Genomic DNA, 23,753 nt, shown 5'->3' on the forward strand with positions numbered 1-23,753 from the left:
TAATGGTGTGTCCGAACGTCATAACCGTACTTTATTAGATATGGTGCGATCTATGATGTCTCTTACCGATCTACCACTATCGTTTTGGGGTTATGCATTAGAGACAGCTGCATTCACGTTAAATAGGGCACCATCTAAATCCGTTGAGACGACACCGTGAACTATGGTTTGGCAAGAAACCTAAGCTGTCGTTTCTTAAAGTTTGGGGTTGCGATGCTTATATGAAAAAGTTTCATCCTGATAAGCTCAAACCCAAATCGGAAAAGTGCGTCTTCATAGGATACCCTAAAGAAAATGTTGGGTACACCTTCTATCACAGATCCGAAGGCAAGACTTTTGTTGCTAAATTCGGAAACTTTCTGGAGAAGGAGTTTCTCTCGAAAGAAGTGAGTGGGAGGAAAGTAGAACTTGACGAGGTAACTGTACCTGCTCCCTTACTGGAAAGTAGTTCATCACGGAAAACTGTTTCAGTGACACCTACACCAGTTAGTGAGGAAGCTAATGATGATGATCATGATACTTCAGATCAAGATACTACTGAACCTCGTAGATCGACCAGAGTGAGATCCGCGCCAGACTGGTACGGCAATTCTGTTCTGGAAGTCATGCTACTAGATCATGATGAACCTACGAACTATGAAGAAGCGATGGTGAGCCCAGATCCGCAAAATGGCTTGAAGCCATGAAATCTGAGATGGGATCCATGTATGAGAACAAAGTATGGACTTTGGTTGACTTGCCCGATGATCGGCAAGCAATTGAGAATAAATGGATCTTCAAGAGGAAGACGGACGCTGATAGTAGTGTTACTATCTACAAAGCTAGAATTGTCGCAAAAGGTTTTCGACAAGTTCAAGGTGTTGACTACGATGAGAGTTTCTCACTCGTATCTATGCTTAAGTCTGTCCGAATCATGTTAGCAATTGCCGCATTTTATGAAATCTGGCAAATGGATAAACAAAACTGCATTCCTTAATGGATTTATTAAAGAAGAGTTGTATATGATGCAACCAGAAGGTTTTGTCAATCCGAAAGGTGCTAACAAAATGTGCAAACTCCAGCGATCCATCTGTGGACTGGTGCAAGCATCTCGGAGTTGGAATATACGCTTTGATGAGTTGATCAAAGCATATAGTTTTATGCAGACTTGCGGTGAAGCCTGTATTTACAAGAAATTGAGTGGGAGCACTACATCATTTCTAATAAGTATATGTGTATGACATATTGTTGATCGAAAATAATGTAGAATTATTCTGCAAAGCATAAAGGAGAGTTTGAAAGGAGTTTTTTCAAAGAAACACCTCGGTAAAGCTGCTTACATATTGAGTATCAAAATCTATAGAGATAGATCAAGACGCTTGATAAGTTTTTTCAATGAGTACATACCTTGAAAAGATTTTGAAGTAGTTCAAAATGGAACAGTCAAAGAAAAAGTTTCTTGCCTGTGTTACAAGGTGTGAATTGAGTAAGACTCAAAGCCCGACCACGGCAGAAGATAGAAAGAGAATGAAAGTCATTCCCTATGCCTCAGTCATAGGTTCTATAAAGTATGCCATGCTGTATACCAGATCTATTGTATGCCCTACCACTGAGTTTGGCAAGGGAGTACGATAGTGATCTAGGAGTAGATCACTGGACAGCGGTCAAAATTATCCTTAGTGGAATAAGGATATGTTTCTCGATTATGGAAGTGAAAAAAAAGGTTCGTCGTAAAGGGTTACGCCGATGCAAGTTTTGACACTAATCTAAGATGACTCTAAGTCTCGGTCTAGATACATATTGAAAGTGGGAGCAATTAGCTAGAGTAGCTCCATGCAGAGCATTGTTGACATAGAAATTTGCAAAATACATGCGGATCTGAATGTGGCAGACCCGTTGACTAAGATTCTCTCACAAGCAAAACATGATCACACCTTAGTACTCCTTGGGTGTTAATCACATAGCGATGTGAACTAGATTACTGAATCTAGTAAACCTTTGGGTGTTGGTCACATGGCGATGTGAACTATGGGTGTTAATCACATGATGATGTGAACTATCGATGTTAATCACATGGTGATGTGATCTAGATTATTGACTCTAGTGCAAGTGGGAGACTGAAGGAAATATGCCCTAGAGGCAATAATAAAGTTATTATTTATTTCCTTATATCATGATAAATGTTTATTATTCATGCTAGAATTGTATTAACCAGGAAACATAATACATGTGTGAATACATAGACAACAGAGTGTCACTAGTATGCCTCTACTGACTAGCTCGTTAATCAAAGATGGTTATGTTTCCTAACCATGGACAAAGAGTTGTTATTGATTAACGAGGTCACATCATTAGTTGAATGATCTGATTGACATGACCCATTCCACTAGCTTAGCACCCGATCGTTTAGTATGTTGCTATTGCTTTCTTCATGACTTATACATGTTCCTATGACTATGAGATTATGCAACTCCCGTTTGCCAGAGGAACACTTTGTGGCTACCAAACGTCACAACGTAACTGGGTGATTATAAAGGAGTGCTACAGGTGTCTCCAAAGGTACATGTTGGGTTGGCGTATTTCGAGATTAGGATTTGTCACTCCGATTGTCGGAGAGGTATCTCTGGGCCCTCTCGGTAATGCACATCACATAAGCCTTGCAAGCATTGCAACTAATGAGTTAGTTGCGATGATGTATTACGGAACGAGTAAAGAGACTTGCGGTAACGAGATTGAACTAGGTATTGGATACCGACGATCGAATCTCGGGCAAGTAACATACCGATGACAAAGGGAACAACGTATGTTGTTATGCGGTCTGACCGATAAAGATCTTCGTAGAATATGTAGGAGCCAATATGGGCATCCAGGTCCCGCTATTGGTTATTGACCGGAGACGTGTCTCGGTCATGTCTACATTGTTCTCGAACCGTAGGGTCCGCACGCTTAAGGTTTCGATGACAGTTATATTATGAGTTTATGAGTTTTGATGTACCGAAGGAGTTCGGAGTCCCGGATGAGATCGGGGACATGACGAGGAGTCTCGAAATGGTCGAGACGTAAAGATCGATATATTGGACGACTATATTCGGACATCGGAAAGGTTCCGGACATCGGAAAGGTTCCGAGTGATTCGGGTATTTTTCGGAGTACCGGGTAGTTACGGGAGAAGTAATGGGCCTTGATGGGCTTTAGTGGGAAGAGGAAAAAGGCTGCTGCGCCCCCCCTCCCCTCTAGTCCGAATTGGACTAGGGAAAAGGGGGCCGGCCACCTTTCCTACTCCTCCACTTCCTTCTCCCTTCCTCCCCTCTTGATGGACTCCTACTAGGACTTGGAGTCCTAGTAGGACTCCCATCCTGGCCGCACCAATGGCCTTGGCCGGCCTCCTCCTCCATCCTTTATATACAGGGGCAGGGGGCACCCCATAGACACACAAGTTGATCCTCGTGATCGTTCCTTAGCCATGTGCGGTGCCCCTTCCACCATATTCCACCTCGGTCATATCATAGCAGTGCTTAGGCGAAGCCTTGCGACGGTAGAACATCAAGATCGTCACCACGCCGTTGTGCTGACGGAACTCCTCCCCGAAGCTTTGCTAGATCGGAGCCCGGGGATCATCATCGAGCTGTACGTGTGCTAAGAACTCGGAGGTGCCGGAGTAACGGTGCTTGGATCAGTCGGATCGGGAATAAGACGTACGACTACTTCCTCTACGTTGTGTCAACGCTTCCGTTGCGATCTACAAGGGTACGTAGATCATACTCTCCCCTCGTTGCTATGCATCACCATGATCTTGCGTGTGCGTAGGAAATTTTTGAAATTACTACGTTCCCCAACAGTGGCATCCGAGCCTAGGTTTTATGGTTTGATGTTATATGCACGAGTAGAACACAAGTGAGTTGTGGGCGATATAAGTCATACTGCCTACCAGCATGTCATACTTTGGTTCGGCGGTATTGTTGGATGAAGCGGCCCGGACCGACATTACGCGTACGCTTACGCGAGACCGGTTTCCCCGACGTGCTTTGCACAAAGGTGACTTGCGGGTGACTGTTTCTCCAACTTTAGTTGAACCAAGTGTGGCTACGCCCGGTCCTTGCGAAGGTTAAAACGGAGTCTATTTGACAAACTATCGTTGTGGTTTTGATGCGTAGGTGAGATTGGTTCTTGCTTAAAGCCCGTAGCAGCCACGTAAAACTTGCAACAACAAAGTAGAGGACGTCTAACTTGTTTTTGCAGGGCATGTTGTGATGTGATATGGTCAAAACGTGATGAGATATAAGTTGTTGTATGAGATGATCATGTTTTGTTAAAGTTATCGGCAACTGGCAAAAGCCTTATGGTTGTCTCTATATTGCATAAGATGCAAGCGCCAAATAATTGCTTTACTTTATCACTATGCGATAGCAATAGTTGCAAGAGCAATAGTTGGCGAGCCGACCGTGTGACGACACATTGATATAGATCAAGATGATGGAGATCATGGTGTCATGCCGGTGACGATAGAAATCATGACGGTGCTTCGGAGATGGAGATCACAGGCACAAGATGATGATGGCCATATCATATCACTTATATTGATTACATGTGATGGCCCAAGATAATCCAAGGACACAAAAAAGTCAAAGCTTGGGGATGCCCCGGAAGGCATCCCCTCTTTCGTCCACTTCCATCGGTAATTTACTTGGAGCTATATTTTTATTCACCAACATGATATGTGTTTTGCTTGGAGCGTCTTGTATTATTTGTGTCTTTGGTTGCTAGTGTGCCACAATCATCCTTGCTGTACACACCTTTTGAGAGAGCCATACATGAATTAGAATTTGATAGAATACTTTATGTACTTCACTTATATCTTCTTGAGCTAAGTAGTTTTGCTCTATGTGCTTCACTTATATCTTTTGAGCGCTATAATTTTGCTCTATGTGCTTCACTTAGATTTTTTTAGCATGGTGGTGGATTTGTTTTAAAGAAACTATTGATCTCTCATGCTTCACTTAAATTATTTTGAGAGTCTTAATAGCATGGTAATTTGCTTAATAATAACATGCTTGGTATTCAAGATTTGTGAAACTTTCTTTTGAGTGTGTTGAATACTAATAAAAGTTGGATGCTTGATAATTGTTTTGAGATACGGAGGTAGTAATATCAAAGTCATGCTAGTAGAGTAATTGTGAATTTGAGAAGTGCTTGATTTAAAGTTTGCAAGTCCCGTAGCATGCACGTATGGTAAACATTATGCAACAAATTTGAAACATGAGGTGTTATGGTAAACGTTATGCAACAAATTTGAAACATGAGTGTTATTTGATTGTCCTCCTTATGAGTGGCGGTCGGGGACGAGCGATGGTCTTTTCCTACCAATTTATCCCCCTAGGAGCATGTGCGTAATACTTTGTTTTTGATGCTTGTAGATTTTTGCAAATAAGTATAAGTTCTTTATGACTAATGTTGGTCATGGATTATACGCACTCTCACCCTTTCCATCATTGCTAGCCTCTACGTACCGTGCATTGCCCATTCTCACATTCGAGAGTCGTGCAAACTTCGCCGGTGCATCCAAAACCCCATGATATGATACGCTCTTTTCAACACATAAACCTCCTTATCTTCCTCAAAACAGCCACCATACCTACCTATTTGGCATTGCCATAGCCATTCCGAGATATATTGCCATGCAACTTCCACCATTCCAATTTATCATGACACATCCATCATTGTCATATTGCTTAGCATGATCATGTAGTGACATATTATTTGTGGCAAAGCCACTGTCATAATTTTTTCATACTGTCACTCTTGATCATTGCATATCCCGGTAACCGCCGAGCATCCATATAGAGTCATACTTTGTTCTAGTATCGAGTTGTAATCATTGAGTTGTAAATAAATAAAAGTGTGATTGATCATCATTCAATAGAGCATGTCCAAAAAAAGGCCAAAAAAAAGAAGGCCAAAAAAGAGAAAATAAATAAAAAGGGCAATGCTACTATTCCTTTTTCCACACTTGTGTCAAAGTAAGCACCATGCTCTTCATTAGAGAGCTCTTGAGTTATCACTTATATACTAGTGGAATTTCATATAGAACTTGGCTTGTATATCGAACAATGGGCCTCCTCAAGTGCCCTAGGTCTTCGTGAGCAAGCAAGTTGGATGCACACCCACTTAGTTTCTTTTGTTGAGCTTTCATACATTTATAGTTCTAGTGCATCTGTTGCATGGAAATCCCTACTCCTTGCATTAACATCAATCAATGGGCATCTCCATAGCCCATTGATTAGCCTCGTTGATGTGAGACTTTCTCCTTTTTTGTCTTCTCCACATAACCCCCGTCATTATATTCTATTCCACCCATAGTGCTATATCCATGGCTCACGCTTGTGTATTGCATGAAAGTTTATGAGTTTGAAATTATTAAAGTATGAAACAATTGCTTGGCTTGTCATCGGGGTTGTGCATGATGAGGGCATTCTTGTGTGACGAAAATGGAGCAGACTAAACTATATGATTTTGTAGGGATGAACTTTCTTTGGCCATGTTACTTTAAGAAACATAATGATATGTTGGTTTGCTTGAAGTATTATTATTCTCTATGTCAATATGAACTTTTGTCTTGAATCTTCCTAATCTGAATATTCATACCACAATTAAGAAGATTTGCATTGAAATTATGCCAAGTAGCACTCCGCATCAAAAATTCTCTTTTTATCATTTACCTACCAGAGGACGAGCAGGAATTAAGCTTGGGGATGCCTGATACGTCTCCAACGTATCTATAATTTTTGATTGCTCCATGCTATATTATCTACTGTTTTGGACTATATTGGGCTTTATTTTCCACTTTTATATTATTTTTGGGACTAACCTATTAACCGGAGGCTCAGCCCAGAATTGCTGTTTTTTGCCTATTTCAGTATTTCGGAGAAACAGAATATCAAACGGAGTCCAAATGGAATAAAACCTCTCGGGGAACGTGATTTTCTCACCGAACGTGATCCAGAGACTTGGACCCTACTCCAAGGAGTCAAAGAGGCGGTCACGAGGGTGGGCGGTGTGCCCACCCCCTAGGGGCGCCCCCCTGCCTCGTGGGCCCCTCGGTGCTCCCGACGTACTCCTTCCTCCTATATATACCTACGTACCCCCAAACGATCAGAAGAGGAGCCAAAACCTAATTCCACCGCTGCAACTTTCTGTATCCACGAGATCCCATCTTGGGGCCTGTTCCGGAGCTCCGCGGAGAGGGCCGTCATCACGGAGGGCTTCTACATCATCATAGCCCCTCCGATGAAGTGTGAGTAGTTTACCTCAGACCTTCGGGTCCATAGTTAGTAGCTAGATGGCTTCTTCTCTCTTTCTGGATATCAATACAAAGTTCTCCCCCTTTCTTGTGGAGATCTATTCCATGTAATCTTCTTTTTGCGGTGTGTTTGTTGAGACCGATGAATTGTGGGTTTATGATCAAGTCTATCTATGAATAATATTTGAATCTTCTCTGAATTCTTTTATGTATGATTGGTTATCTTTGCAAGTCTCTTCGAATTATCAGTTTGGTTTGGCCAACTAGATTGGTAGTTCTTGCCATGGGAGAAGTGCTTAGCTTTGGGTTCGATCTTGCGGTGTCCTTTCCCAGTGACAGAAGGGGCAGCAAGGCACGTATTGTATCGCCATCGAGGATAACAATATGGGGTTTATTTCATATTGCATGAATTTATCTCTCTACATCATGTCATCTTGCTTAAAGCATTACTCTGTTTTTAACTTAATACTCTAGATGCATGCTGGATAGCGGTCGATGAGTGGAGTAATAGTAGTAGATGCAGAATCGTTTTGGTCTACTTGTCACGGACGTGATTCCTATATACATGATCATGTCTAGATATTCTCATAAATGTGCTCAATTCTCTAATTGCTCAACAGTAATTTGTTCACCCACCGTAGAATACTTATGCTCTTGAGAGAAGCCACTAGTGAAACCTATGGCCCCCAGGGTCTATTCTCATCATATCAATCTCCATCACTTTAATCTTGCTTTGCTTTTTACTTTGCCTTTTACTTTTCACTTTGCATCTTTATACCAAAAATACCAAAAATATTATATCTATCAGATCTCACTCTCGTAAGTGACCGTGAAGGGATTGACAACCCCTAATCGCGTTGGTTGCGAGTAGCTATCGTTTTGTGCAGGTACGAGGGACTTGAGCGTGGCCTCCTACTGGATTGATACCTTGGTTCTCAAAAACTGAGGGAAATACTTACGCTACTCTGCTGCATCATCCCTTCCTCTTCGGGGAAAACCAACGCAAGCTCAAGAGGTAGCCTCTTCGGGGAAATCCAATGCAAGCTCAAGAGGTAGCACTGTCCCTATGAGGGAAATACTTCCACTACTCTGCTGCATCATCCGTTGTTGGCTCCCTTCCCACTCAATATTTGGGAAGAGGACCAGAGCCTCTATAAATAGGACTAGCCACCACTATAAGCAAGGGAGGACCATTTTAGACCATCTAGAACCACACAAGTTAGCCAAGCACAAGAAGACCTCAACCTCAGGAGGCTGTTCTTCCCATTGTATTGTTCATCATCAGCCCTAGAGGCAATCCACCACCACCACACTGGAGTAGGGTATTACACCACAACGGTGGCTCGAACCAGTATAAATCTTGTGTGTTTCTGTGTTGCGAGTTCGTCGAGTTCATCCGCGAGATCTTAGCGAGCTAGGGTGTATATTAGTGGGAGGAAAAGACTTTGCACGCACCCCAGTGTTCGAACCTTAAGGGTTTGCCGGAACCCCACATCCGACACCGTTCATAATTATTTCATACATGTCACTCATGAGTCATTGCACATCCCGGTACACCGTCGGAGGCATTCACATAGAGTCATATTTTGTTCTAAGTATTGAGTTGTAATTCTTGAGTTGTAACTATTAAAGTGTGATGATCATCATTATTAGAGCATTGTCCCAGTGAGGAAAGGATGATGGATACTATGATTCCCCCACAAGTCGGGATGAGACTCCGCACGAAAAAAAAGAGGCCATAAAAAAAGAGAAAAGACCTAGTTAAAAAATGAGAGAAAAAGAGAGAAGGGGCAATGCTACTATCCTTTTACCACACTTGTGCTTCAAAGTAGCTCCATGATCTTCATGATAGAGAGTCTCCTATGTTGTCACTTTCATATACTAGTGGGAATCTTTCATTATAGAACTTGGCTTGTATATTCCAATGATGGGCTTCCTCAAATTGCCCTAGGTCTTCGTGGGTAAGCAAGTTGGATGCACACCCACTTAGTTTCTTTTTGACCTTTCATACACTTATAGCTCTAGTGCATTCGTTGCATGGCAGTCCCTACTCACTCACATTGATATCTATTGATCGACATCTCCATAGCCCGTTGATACGCCTAGTTGATGTGAGACTATCTTCTCCATTTTGTCTTTTCCACAACCACCATTCTATTCCACCTATAGTGCTATGTCCATGGCTCATGCTCATGTATTGCGTAAAGATTGAAAAGGTTTGAGAACATCAAAAGTATGAAACAATTGCTTGGCTTGTCATCGGGGTTGTGCAGGATTTAAATATTTTGTGTGGTGAAGATAGAGCATAGCCAGACTATATGATTTTGTAGGGATAGCTTTCTTTAGCCATGTTATTTTGAGAAGACATGATTGCTTTGGTGGTATGCTTGAAGTATTATTATTTTCATGTCAATATTAAACTTTTGTCTTGAATTTTATGGATCTGAATATTCATGCCACAATAAAGAGTATTACTTGGAGAAATATGTTAGGTAGCATTCCACATCAAAAATTCTGTTTTTATCATTTACCTACTCGAGGACAAGCAGGAATTAAGCTTGGGGATGCTGATACGTCTCCAACGTATCTAGAATTTTTGATTGTTCCATGCTATTATATTATCTGTTTTGGATGTTTATGGGCTTTATTATGTAGTTTTATATTATTTTTGGGACTAACCTATTAACCCAGAGCCAAGTGCCAGTTTTGGTTTTCTCCCTTGTTTCAGTGTTTCACAGAAAAGGAATATCAAACGGAGTCCAAACGGAATGAAACCTTCGGGAGTGTGATTTTTGGAACGAACGTGATCTAGGAGACTTGGAGTTGAAGTCAAGGAAGCTTCGAGGTGGCCACGAGGCAGGGAGGCACGCCTGCCCCCCTAGGCGCGCCCCCACCCGCGTGGGCCCTCGTGGCTCCCCTGAGCGACTTCTTTCGCCTATATATGTCCATATACCCTAAAAACATCAAGGAATAGAATAGATCGGGAGTTCCACTGCTAGAAGCCTCCGTAGCCACCGAAAACCAATCTAGACCAGTTCCGGCACCCTGGCAGAGGGGAGAATCCCTCTACGGTGGCCATCTTCATCATCCCGGTGCTCTCCATGACGAGGAGGGAGTAGTTCTCCCTCGGGGCTGAGGGTATGTACCAGTAGCTATGTGTTTGATCTCTTTCTCTCTCGTGTTCTTGAGGTGGTACGATCTTGATGTATCGCGAGCTTTGCTATTATATTTGGATCTTATGATGTTTCTCCCCCTCTAATCTCTTGTAATGGATTGAGTTTTCCCTTTGAAGTTATCTTGGACTGAGTCTTTAAGGATTTGAGAACACTTGATGTTTGTCCTGCATGTGCTTATCTGTGGTGACAATGGGATATCACGTGATCCACTTGATGTATGTTTTGGTGATCAACTTGTGAGTTATGTGACCTCGTGAACTTATGCATAGGGGTTGGCACACATTTTCATCTTGACTCTCCGGTAGAAATTTTGGGGCACTATTTGAAGTTCTTTGTGTTGGTTGAATAGATGAATCTGAGATTGTGTGATGCATATCGTATAATCATACCCACGGATACTTGAGGTGACATTGGAGTATCTAGGTGACATTAGGGTTTTGATTGATTTGTGTCTTAAGGTGTTATTCTAGTACGAACTCTATGATAGATCGAACGGAAAGAATAGCTTCATGTTATTTTACTACGGAATCTTGAATAGATCAATCAGAAAAGATAACTTTGAGGTGGTTTCGTACCCTACAATAATCTCTTCATTTGTTCTCTGCTATTAGTGACTTTGGAGTGACTCTTTGTTGCATGTTGAGGGATAGTTATGTGATCCAATTATGTTATTATTGTTGAGAGGACTTGCGCTAGTGAAAGTGTGAACCCTAGGCCTTATTTCCATGCATTGCAATACCGTTTACGCTCACTTTTATTACTTGTTACCTTGTTGTTTTTATATTTTCAGATTGCAAAAACTATTATCTATCATCCATATACCACCTGTATCACCATCTCTTCACCGAACTAGTGCACCTATACAATTTATCATTGTATTGGGTGTGTTGGGGACACAAGATACTCTTTGTTATTTGGTTGCAGGGTTGCTTGAGAGAGACCATCTTCATCCTACGCCTCCTACGGATTGATAAACCTTAGGTAATCCACTTGAGGGAAATTTGCTACTGTCCTACAAACCTCTGCACTTGGAGACCCAACAATGTCTACAAGAATAAGGTTGTGTAATAGACATCAGCAGGCCACGCTGCTCATGGCACGCGAGCTCCTGCGCTACCGCCCGGTCGACGACCACTACAAGGACTGGTTGAACAACATCGCTGAGCTCATCAGCGTCGCGGGGGGCTCCCCTGCACCATCCCCCTCGCTGCCATGCCCGCCCCCGGCTGTGGGCGATGTGGCTCACGGAGCGCCTCCGCCTACTCCGCAACAAGATGGCACCCTCGCGTCGAGGCGTGCGGCTCATGGAGCGCCTCCGCCTCCTCTGCGTCAAGACGGCGTCCTCGCTCCAAGATGTGCGGTCCCGCGGTGTGATCCACAGCGTCATGTGCCTGCGCACGAAGAAAGAAGCTGCCAAGAGATTCCTCGTTTGCAAGAAAACGCTCCAGCACCACCACGTCAGGATCGCTTGATGTGGCAGGGCCGTGCGCCACTTGCCGTGGTGGTGCAGGGACACCAAGATCAAGCTCCACCTCCGCGACGGGCCCCGGTGGCCACAGCAGGTTGCCACGCCTTCACTCCCGAGCTGCGTGGCGTCGTCTGGCCAGGAAAGTTCAAGCCAGATCTGCCTCCTCGCTACGACGGCACCCCCGACCCTGTGGAGTCCTTGCAGCTCTACGAGCTGAGCATCGAGGCGGCCAACGGCAACGAAAAGGTCATGGTGAACTGGTTTCCCATGGCTCTCAAGGACGGCGCTCGCTCCTGGCTCCTGAACCTGCCCCTAGGCTTGATCTCCTCCTGGGATGACATGCGCGACCGCTTCGTCGCCAACTTCCAGGGCACTCACGACCGCCCCCCGGCCGCGAGTGACCTACGCCACACCAAGCAACAGCCGGACAGACCCTGCGGAAGTACATCCAGCGCTTCAACAGCGTGCGCATGAAGATCCCCAAGGTGATAGACGAGGCCATTATCTCAGCGTTTTCCGACGGCGTCCGCGACATCAAGATGAAGGAGGAGCTCACCATCCATGAGGAGCTATGGAGGGGGGCGTCTCTCCCTCCTCGAGCTCCCCGCTGCAGATCCAGAGGAGAAGAAGGCCAAGGTCAAGGACGTGAAGTGCAAAGGGGTGGCCGTGCTCGCGGTAGAACTGGACACTAAGCGCGGCCGAGATCTTCCCGAGTCGTCCAAGGGCAACAGTACGTTCTGCGCCTTGCACAACGTGCGCACCCACAACACCAACGATTGTCAAGAGCTCAGGGCCATTCGAGATGGATGCTTCGGTCGACGCCCCGAGCGCAACGACAGGGGCTATGGCCGAGGGGTGGACGAGGTGGAGGACGTTGAGACGACCGTGGGCCCTGTCAGGAGTGGCGCGACTAGCCTCGTGAGGATCGTTGGTAGGACCAGCCTCGTGAGGGTGCCTCGCGAGGACCATTCTCAGGGCAACCCTGGTCTTCCTCCGCTGCCGCCGCCAAGAAGGAACGACGACCACCAACAGGACGAAGGGGCTGGGGGCTTCCAGGAGCCGCGCGCCATCGCCTGCATCTTGGGTGGCGCTCAGGCCCCAGCCTCCCAGCGCATCTTCAAGCAGTTCTCTCGCAAAGTGAATGCGGCCCTCCCCAAGCTCGAGGCCACGCGCCCGCTCAGATGGTCCAAGTACGCCATCACCTTTAGCTCGGCGAACCAGCTCAAGTGTGCGGCAACCGCTGGCGTTCTCCCGATGCTCTGTTCACCCATCATCAGCAATGTCCAAGTCACCAAGACCCTCATCAACGGCAGCGCAGGGCTCAGTGTGCTGCCCGTCGAGACGTTCGACAACCTTCAAGTGCCATATGATCAGCTCCAGCCCACCAGGCCTTTCTCAGGAGTGACTGACGGCTCCACCACCCCGATAGGGAAAGTTCGTCTCCCTATCACCTTCGGTCAGCGCGACAACTACCACACCGAGCTCGTCGACTTCGACATCGCCCACATCCGCCTGCCATACAATGCCATCCTAGGGTACCCGGCGCTAGCCAAATTCATGGCAGTCACCCACCATGCCTACAACGTTCTCAAGATGCCAGGAAGCAGCAGAATCATTACCGTCCCCTGCGAAGAAAGAGACGTTGTGTGCTCCCTCGAGCGCGCCTTCCAAGCTGCGTCAATCGAAGACCCTGACAGCGCAGGTGCGCAGTACCCTCCAGAGGCCAACCCCAAGAAGAAGAAGAAGCTACTCCACACTAGACCTCAAGGGAGCGGCACCTCCAGCGGCGCCACCTCAGGATCTGCGCCCGCGCCTGGGGCGCCTCCCTCCCTCGCATAGGGAGGCGTGCCTGACGCCGTCCTCGGGCAGGGCTTGGGGGCTCTCTTCTGGAGGGCCTCGGACCTGGCCAACATCATGAGGGAGGCGCTCGGGCACCATGTGGAGGCGTGCTTCGCGACACGTTTCCCTCAGGAGGGCACGGGCGAGGAGCGCCCGGCGCTCAGCAGTTCATCGTCAAGACCACACAGGAGCTTCAAGAAGCCAGAGCCATACGCGGCGACCGCCGCCCACCTGGCACTGCTCCCCACCCAGGCGAGGGTGCTGAGCTGCGCATCTGCATCGACATCCCTGATCTCAACAGGGCCGCATCTCAGGAGCGTTTCTGGCCTTCACGTGCTGGCCGATGCGAGCGTCCGCCTCATAGTTACGTTTGCATGCCGTTCGGCCTGCCGAGCGTGGCTGCCGCTGCTACCTCTTGAGCACTGCGTTGGTTTTCCCTTGAAGAGGAAAGGGTGATGCAGCAGAGCAGCGTAAGTATTTCCCTCAGTTTTTGAGAACCAAGGTATCAATCCAGTAGGAGGCCACGCACGAGTCCCTCACACCTACACAAACAAATAAACTCCTCGCGACCAACGCGATAAAGGGGTTGTCAATCCCTTCACGGTCACCTACGAGAGTGAGATCTGATAGATATGATAAGATAATATTTTTGGTATTTTTATGATAAAGAGAAATAAAGATGCAAGTAAAATAAATGGCAAAGGAAATAACTAAGTATTGGAAGACTAATATGATGGAAAATAGACCCAGGGGCCATAGGTTTCACTAGAGGCTTCTCTCGAGAGCAATAAGTATTATGGTTGATTACTATTGAGCAATTGACAGAATTGAGCATAGTTATGAGAATATCTAGGTATGATCATGTATATAAGAATCACGTCCGAGACAAGTAGACCGACTCCTGCCTGCATCTACTACTATTACTCCACACATCGACCGCTATCCAGCATGCATCTAGAGTATTAAGTTCAAGAGAACAGAGTAATGCTTTAAGCAAGATGACATGATGTAGAGGGATAAACTCATGCAGTATGATATAAACCCCATCTTCTTATCCTCGATGGCAACAATACAATACGTGCCTTGCTGCCCTTACTATCATTGGGAAAGGACACCGCAAGATTGAACCCAAAGCTAAGCACTTCTCCCATTGCAAGAAAGATCAATCTAGTAGGCCAAACCAAACTGATAATTCGAAGAGACTTGCAAAGATAACCAATCATACATAAAAGAATTCAGAGAAGATTCAAATATTGTTCTTAGATAAACTTGATCATAAACCTACAATTCATCGATCTCAACAAACGCACCGCAAAAGAAGATTACATCGAATAGATCTCCACAAGAGAGGGGGGGGGACTTTGTATTGAGATCCAAAAATAGAGAAGAAGCCATCTAGCTAATAACTATGGACCCGTAGGTCTGAAGTAAACTACTCACACTTCATCGGAGGGACTATGGTGTTGATGTAGAAGACCTCCGTGATCGATGCCCCCTCCGGCAGAGCTCCGGAAAAGGCCCCAAGATGGGATCTCTTGGATACAGAAAGTTACGGCGGTGGAATTAGGGTTTTGGCTCCGTGTCTGGTAGTTTGGGGGTACGTAGGTATATATAGGAGGAAGGAGTACGTCGGTGGAGCAACATGGGCCCCACGAGGGTGGAGGGCGCGCCTGGGGGGTAGGCGCGCCCCCCTACCTCGTGGCCTCCCTGTTGGTTGCTTGACGTAGGGTCCAAGTCTCCTGGGTCTTGTTCGGTGAGAAAATCACGTTCCCGAAGGTTTCATTCCGTTTGGACTCCGTTTGATATTCCTTTTCTTCGAAACCCTAAAATAGGCAAAAACAACAATTCTGGGCTGGGCCTCCGGTTAATAGGTTAGTCCCAAAAATAATATAAAAGTGGATAATAAAGCCCAATAATGTCCAAAACAGGATATAATATAGCATGGAACAATCAAAAGTTATAGATACGTTGGAGACGTATCAAGCATCCCCAAGCTTAATTCCTGCTCGTCCTCGAGTAGGTAAATGATAAAAACAGAATTTTTGATGTGGAATGCTACTTGGCATAATTTCAATGTAATTCTCTTAATTGTGGTATGAATATTCAGATCCGAAAGATTCAAGACAAAAGTTCAATATTGACATAGAAATAATAATACTTCGAGCATACTAACTAAGCAATTATGTCTCTTCAAAATAACATGGCCAAAGAAAGTTATCCCTACGAAATCATATAGTCTGGCTATGTTCCATCTTCACCACACAAAGTATTTAAATCATGCACAACCCCAATGACAAGCCAAGCAATTGTTGCATACTTTTGGTGTTCTCAAACTTCTTCAATCTTCACGCAATACATGAGCGTGAGCCATGGACATAGCACTATATGTGGAATAGAATGGTGGTTGTGGAGAAGACAAAAATGGAGAAGATAGTCTCACATCAACTAGGCGTATCAACGGGCTATGGAGATGCCCATTAATAGATACCAATGTGAGTGAGTAGGGATTGCCATGCAATGGATGCACTAGAGCTATAAGTATATGAAAGCTCAACAAAAAGAACTAAGTGGGTGTGCATCCAACTTGCTTGCTCACGAAGACCTAGGGCATTTTGAGGAAGCCCATCATTGGAATATACAAGCCAAGTTCTATAATGAAAAATTCCCACTAGTATATGAAAGTGATAGCATAGGAGACTCTCTATCATGAAGATCATGATACTACTTTGAAGCACAAGTGTGGAAAGAAAGGATAGTAGTATTGCCCCTTTTTATTTATTTATTTATTCTTTTTTTGCCCTTCCTTTTTTTGGCCTTTCTCTTCTCTTTTTTTTATTGGGACAATACTCTATGAATGATGATCATCACACTTCTATTTATTTACAACTCAATGATTACAATTCAATACTAGAACAAAGTATGACTCTATATGAATGCCTCCGGCGGTATACGGGGATAGCAATGATGCATGAGTGACTTATATGGAAGAATTACGAACGGTGGCTTTGCCACAACTAAAATGTCAACTACATGATCATGCGAAGCAATATGACAATGATGGAGCGTGTCATAGTAAACGGAACGGTGGAAAGTTGCATGGCAATATATCTCGGAATGGCTATGGAAATGCCATGATAGGTAGGTATGGTGGCTTTTTTTAGGAAGGTATATGGTGGGTGTATGATACCGGCGAAAGGTCTACGGTATTAGAGAGGCTAGCAATGGTGGAAGGGTGAGAGTGTGTATAATCCATGGACTCAACATTAGTCATAAAGAACTCACATACTTATTGCAAAAATCTATTAGTTATCGAAGCAAAGTACTACGTGCATGCTCCTAGGGGGATAGATTGGTAGGAAAAGACTATCGCTCGTCCCCGCCCGCCACTCATAAGGAGGACAATCAATAAATACATCATGCTCCGACTTCTTAACATAACGGTTCACCATACGTGCATTCTACAGGAATCACAAACTTCAACACAAGCATTTCTCAAATTCACAACTACTCAACTAGCATGACTCTAATATCACCATCTCCATATCTCAAAACAATTATCAAGTTTCAAACTTATCACAGTATTCAACACACTCATAAGAAATTTTTATTTTTTTACTAATCTTGAATGCCTAAAATAATTAGAGCAAATTACAATGCTGTTTTGTAGGACTCTCAAAATAATCTAATTGAAGCATGAGAGAACAAAAGTTTCTAAAAAACAAATCCACCATCGTGCTCTAAAAGATATAAGTGAAGCACTAGAGCAAAAACTATATAACTCAAAAGATATAAGTGAAGCACATAGAGTATTCTAACAATTTCTGAATCATGTGTGTCTCTCTCAAAAAGGTGTGTGCAGCAAGGATGATTGTGGAAAACTAACAAATAAAGACTCAAATAATACAAGACGCTCCAAGCAAAACACATATCATGTGGTAAATAAAAATATAGCTCCAAGTAAAGTTACCGATAGAAGTAGACGAAAGAGGGCATGCCTTCCGGGGCATCCCCAAGCTTTGGCTTTCAGGTGTCCTTAGATTATCTTGGGGGTGCCATGGGCCTCCCCAAACTTAGGGTCTTGCCACTCCTTGTTCCATAATCCATCAAAACTTTACCCAAAACTTGAAAACTTCACAACACAAAACTTAAAGTAGAAAATCTCGTGAGCTCCGTTAGCAAAAGAAAAGAAAACACCACTTCAAGGTACTGTAATGAACTCATTCTTTATTTATATTGGTGTTAAACCTACTGTATTCCAACTTCTCTATGGTCTATAAACTATTTTACTAGCCATAGATTCATCAAAATAAGCAAACAACACACGGAAAACAGAATCTGTCAAAAACAGAACAGTCTGTAGTAATCTGCAGCTAACGCAAGATCTGGAACCCCAAAAATTCTAAAATAAATTTCTGGACGTGAGGTATTTATATATTAATCATCTGCAAAAATAATTAACTAAATATTTCTTTCCAAATAAAAATAGCATCAGTTCTTGTGAGTGCTAAAGTTTCTGTTTTTTACAGCAACATTAAAAAGACGTTCCCCAAGTCTTCCCAACGGTTCTACTTGGCACAAACGCTAATTAAACACAAAAAACACAACCAAAACAGAGGCTAGATAAATTATTCATTACTAAACAGGAGCAAAAAGCAAGGCATAAAAATAAAATTGGGTTGCCTCCCAACAAGCGCTATCGTTTAACGCCCCTAGCTAGGCATGAAAGCAAGGATAGATCTAGGTATGTTTAGTTGGTAATTCTTTAATGAGACATCTATCACCCTTAGGAGTTTCTTTATTTTTATTAATTATCAAACTTCTAGGCACAAAATCGAAAAAATCATTAGAAGCAAACGGTTCCTTAATGGTAGCAAAAATATTGGGATGGATACTTATAGATTTGAGATCCGCAGTTTCCTTGCTAGAGGATTCACCCTTATTTTTAGGAACATACATAAGCTTGGCAATTTTAGTTGGAGGACTAGGAGTATTATTTATGGAAGAAAAATCGGTTCACAAGTTGGTAATGATACCCTCAAGTTTATCGATTCTAGTGGAATCCTGCTTTATTCTTTCATTAACTATGGGTTCCTTCTCCTTAATATTTTTTAAAGTGACTCCTACTTTAGATCCATATTGAGTAATTTGGTTGTGGATCTTTTTATCCAGATTTTCAATTAACTCTACGGTAGCAACTTTATTTTCAATAATTTCAAGTTTTTGCATTACATGCTCCAAAGTTAACATAGTTCCATTAACCAAAAGAGGGGGTGAGCCAAACAAATCTGTCATAGCATTATAAGAATCAAAAGTGTGGCTACCCAAGAAATTCCCTCCGGTAATGATATCAAGGACATATATGTGCCAAGGCATAACGCCTGCATAAAAATTACGGAGAAGAATGGAAGTAGATTGCTTCCTGGTAGATCTATTTTGAGCATTGCAAATTCTATACCAAGCGTCTTTTAGATTTTCTCCCTCCCTTTTCTTAAAATTAAGAACTTCATTTTCGGGAGACAATGGAGAAGATAGAGAACTAGCCATAACGATAAGCAAGCAATCCGACACACAAGCAAACAAGAAACGGGGAAAAAGAGGCGAATAGAGAAAGAGAGGGAGGATGGAGAGAGAGAGGGTGAATAAAACGGCAAGGGTGAAGTGAGGGGAGAGGAAAACGAGAGGCAAATGGCAAATAATGTAATGCGGGAGATAAGGGTTTGTGATGGGTACTTGGTATGTTGACTTTTGCGTAGACTCCCCGGCAATGGCGCCAGAAATGGCTCATTGTCGGGAGTCCAAATCTTGACTTGACCTTGCGTAAGCCTCCCCGGCAACGGCGCCAGAAATCCCTTCTTGCTACCTCTTGAGCACTGCGTTGGTTTTCCCTTGAAGAGGAAAGGGTGATGCAGTAGAGCAGCGTAAGTATTTCCCTCAGTTTTTGAGAACCAAGGTATCAATCCAGTAGGAGGCCACGCATGAGTCCCTCGCACCTACACAAACAAATCAACTCCTCGCAACTGTCGGGACCCCGATCCTAAGTCACACCGATCTAGCATGTAACACATCATATCACTTTGCGGCCTCACGCACGGTATTCCCACGGGTGCCACCTTACCTGGCCCGGGACCGTTTGCGCCATTTGGCTCACGTATATGATAGTGTCGCTAGCATCCATATGACAAAGAACCCGGGCCGACATGGCTAGTCGTGAACCCAAAGCGGTGCTAACCTATGGGGACAGGCATACATGAATCACATCGAGCATTTCGGTCAACAGCATATGAATCCGGGCTGTAGCACTGGGCTAATAGGACTCCGGGGAACCCGGGCTGTAGCAGGCTAGGCAGGACTCCGGAAGTCACCGCGTGACATTTCCCCGAAGGGACAGACACAGGAACGAAGTGAAACACATGCCGGCCAGTCAAGTGTCCTGAGCAGTAGTGTTGGGCTAGCAGGACTCCGGTGAACCGGGCTGTAGCGGACTACTATGGCTCAAGGAAGCACTGGACTACATTTCCCCATAAGAGAGGCTGCCAAGGATAAACAACCATATTGTCAGATCCCACACATAGCAATACATGTTACACGTACGCATAACATGCAAGTATGTGCCGTACAACATGGCATCACAACATAACGCAAACTCATATAGATAAAGGCCCAAAAGAGCCACATAGCATTAAGTACAAGCAAGGGTCACATGACCCATCATTCGGAGCATACAAGCAACAAGCGGAAGCATTACATGTCTGAGTACAGACAACTACAAATGAAAAAGGCTGAGGAGCCCGACTATCTACAACATCCGATCAAGATCGTAGCTGAGGTACAAGCTACTTGTCGAAGTCCACGTAAACTAGTAAGACCGAAGTCTTCGCTGCAAAAACATAAATAAAGCAACATGAGTACAAAGGTACTCAGCAAGACTTACATCAGATCCTATCATACATGCACTTGTATCAAGAAGGTAATGTGGAGTTTAGTTGCAGCAAGCCAGCTTTGACTCAGTGGCTATCCTGTACTACGACTGCTGGTAACTCTTTTGAGGTGGCGCACACGAGTCCACTAATCACCACGTCAATACACTACTATGGATTCATTCTCGTCTTCCTACGAGAAGGCCATCCATAGCACTCACACTTGTCTTGAGCATTTTAGAGTATCCACTTCAAGTTGTCTATGTACCACGTAAGCATCCAAGAAGTCCGTAACCGAGGACACGGCTATTTGAATAGATCATGATAACCCTGCAGGGGTGTACTTCTTCACACACGCTCTCACCACTTATCACCATGTACACGTCATGTACCTCGGCAACCTTCAAGCGGAAGCCTGGCGAGGGTGTCGGCCACGACCTGACTAACCACACAGGACTCTAGTCCAGGTTTATCGCCTATTCGGGTTCCATCCGCAAGGAGATCCGGCCGGGGTGTCGCTCACGGCCCCAAACGATGTGTGCAGGGTTCCCAAGCCCACCTCGTCGGATGGATCTATGCTTGGTACACCGTGCCACTTGTGCCTAGTCTGTCCCAAGCCCACCTGGCCGGGTGCCACTTGGTAGACTACTAACACTACCTACAAACACCAGAAACTAATTGCAACTCCTGGACAGAGATCAAGTTGGTTAATAAGTCAAGAGAGATTGGAGTGCTCGGAGCCCAATGTGTGGTAGTAGCTAGTCATTGGACAACATACACAAAACTCAGTGCTTAAGGACGGTTCCAGTGAGACAACCCACCATGTACTCCTACATGGCCTCTCACCGCTACCTTTACCAAATTGTGTTCACACGCTTAACTCTCAGCACCAGAACATATCGTACCACTCCAATTCATTCCCGATGAATCAGACCTGACACAACTCTAAGCAATAGCAGGCATGGCATGGCAAGAACACAACATGGCTCAATCAACTCCTACACATGCTAGTGGGTTTTAACTATTTACTGTGGCAATGACAGGTCATGCAGAGGAATGGGTTCAACTACCGCAGCATAAAGTAGCAGTTGAATCGTTGTTGTCCTAATGCAATAATGAGAGCAGGAGCGAACAAGGGGGTTTGCTTGCCTGGTAGATCAACAGGGGGGCACTGCTCCACTGATAGGTACTCTCGAACACTTTCCGGAGCAGGACCTATCGAGAAGGAACGGTGTCGGAAATCAAACACAAGCATATGCAACATTATGATGCATGAACATGGCATGAGTATGTGATGTTGTTGAGCTAATGCAACTAGCATTCATTTGGTTAAAGTCCATTTGAACTAAAGATTCAAATGCACCTTTAACATAAGCTCTTAGATATGCCATAAGTGTGTTTTCATATATACAGCATGTATAGATGGTTTGTCATGCATGAAAATGGTACAGATGGATAGATTGAATTTTTCTGATAATTTTTCATATATAAATTATTTCAATCTGAGCTACGGTTGAATTTCTATGAATTTTTGAAGTTTATATCATTTTCTGGAATTTCTTGATTTATTTTAATACCAGAAAATGATATATTGCGTCAGCATGATGGCAGCATTGCATCAGCAAGTCAAAGGAGTTGTCCGAGTCAAACCTGATGTGTGGGATCCACACGTCAGTGACTCGGTTAGTTAACAGGGGGTTTATTTAGCCTAATTAGGATTAGTGGGCGCCGGGCCCACTGGTCAGTGACTAACTAGGTAACTAACCTAGGTTAATTAGTGTTAATCTAATACTAACTAAATGTCAGGGGGGTGGCCCACGCGTCAGTGACACAAGGGGGAGGTCAAACTAGGCCCACCCAGTCAACAGTCAGCGGGGTCAAAGCCACCGGCGGCTTGACGCCGGCGAGCCAGACGCGGCGGAGGGCCTCAGATTTCGCCCTCCGGCGACCATTTGGACGGCGGAGACAACTAGCGAGGAGCCAGCGCTCGTCAGCGTCATCTGGAGCAAGTGGGAGAGGCGGGGATGGCCGGAGCAGAGCTCGGGGCGGCGACCGGAGCATGGGCTTCAAGCGGATGCGGCTGTGGGGCACGGGGAGGCCACCCGAGGGGCTCTGCGGCACCCTCGTGGCACCAGGAGCACGGTGACGTGCTCGGTTGCGGCTGGCTCGGCCCCTTGCCACGGTGGCGCCATGGCCGGCGGCGAGATGCTACGGCTTCGGTCGAAACGGCGGCTGTGGTAATCGAGAAGCAAGGGGAAGAGGGGCAAACGACGATGGAGCTCACAGCGGTCGCAGAGGGCGTCGAAGCGGGCTCGGGGAAGCGTTGGTTGCCACGAATTCGACGACGGCGATCCACGGCGGCCGAGGCCGAAGATGAGCGCGATGAGGACGCTATGGTGCATCCCATCTTGCCTGGGTCGGTGGAGAAGACGAGGATGACGTCGCAGAGCTCGTAGACACGTCAGAGGGACGAGGCGGAGACGGTGGCCGCGGCAGCAGCGATCGGCAGCGACGAGCTCGCTCGGATGCGAGGAAAGGGAGAGATCTAGGGGAGGAGGGAGAGCGAGAGAGAGTGCGAGAGGTCCGGGGGAAGTGTGTGGTGTCGTCGGGGGCCTCCAGCAGCGAGCGGGGAAGCAGGAGGTGGCCGGTGCGTGCTCGCGCGCGTCGGGCACACGCGCGTCGTCCTCCTGGCAGGAGGTAGACGACGACTGGCGTCGCCAGTCGGCTGGGCCGGCTAGAGGAGATGGGCCGCCAGCTAGGCTGCCAGGCAGGTAAGGCCAGGTGAGCTTTCTCCATTTTTTTTCTTTTTTATTTTCTGACCTTTGTTTTGATTTAATAAAAATACTAAATCAAGTTATTTTCTTCTGAAAATTTTTGCAGGGGCCTAAAGGATTATTCCAAAGCCCCTCACCAAAATTCAGAATTATTGGACAATATTTTATATATATATATAAATATTTATCCAACGCAAATAATTACTGGATTAATTCCAAATGGCCAAAATAAATATTTATGAGCTCCTAAAAATATTGGTTTGAAATTTTACCTCTGCCCAATATTTTCAGAGAGAGACATGA

This window comes from Triticum urartu, chromosome 7 (genome assembly GCF_003073215.2).
Source record: "Triticum urartu cultivar G1812 chromosome 7, Tu2.1, whole genome shotgun sequence".
NCBI classification, from domain to species: Eukaryota; Viridiplantae; Streptophyta; class Magnoliopsida; order Poales; family Poaceae; genus Triticum; species Triticum urartu.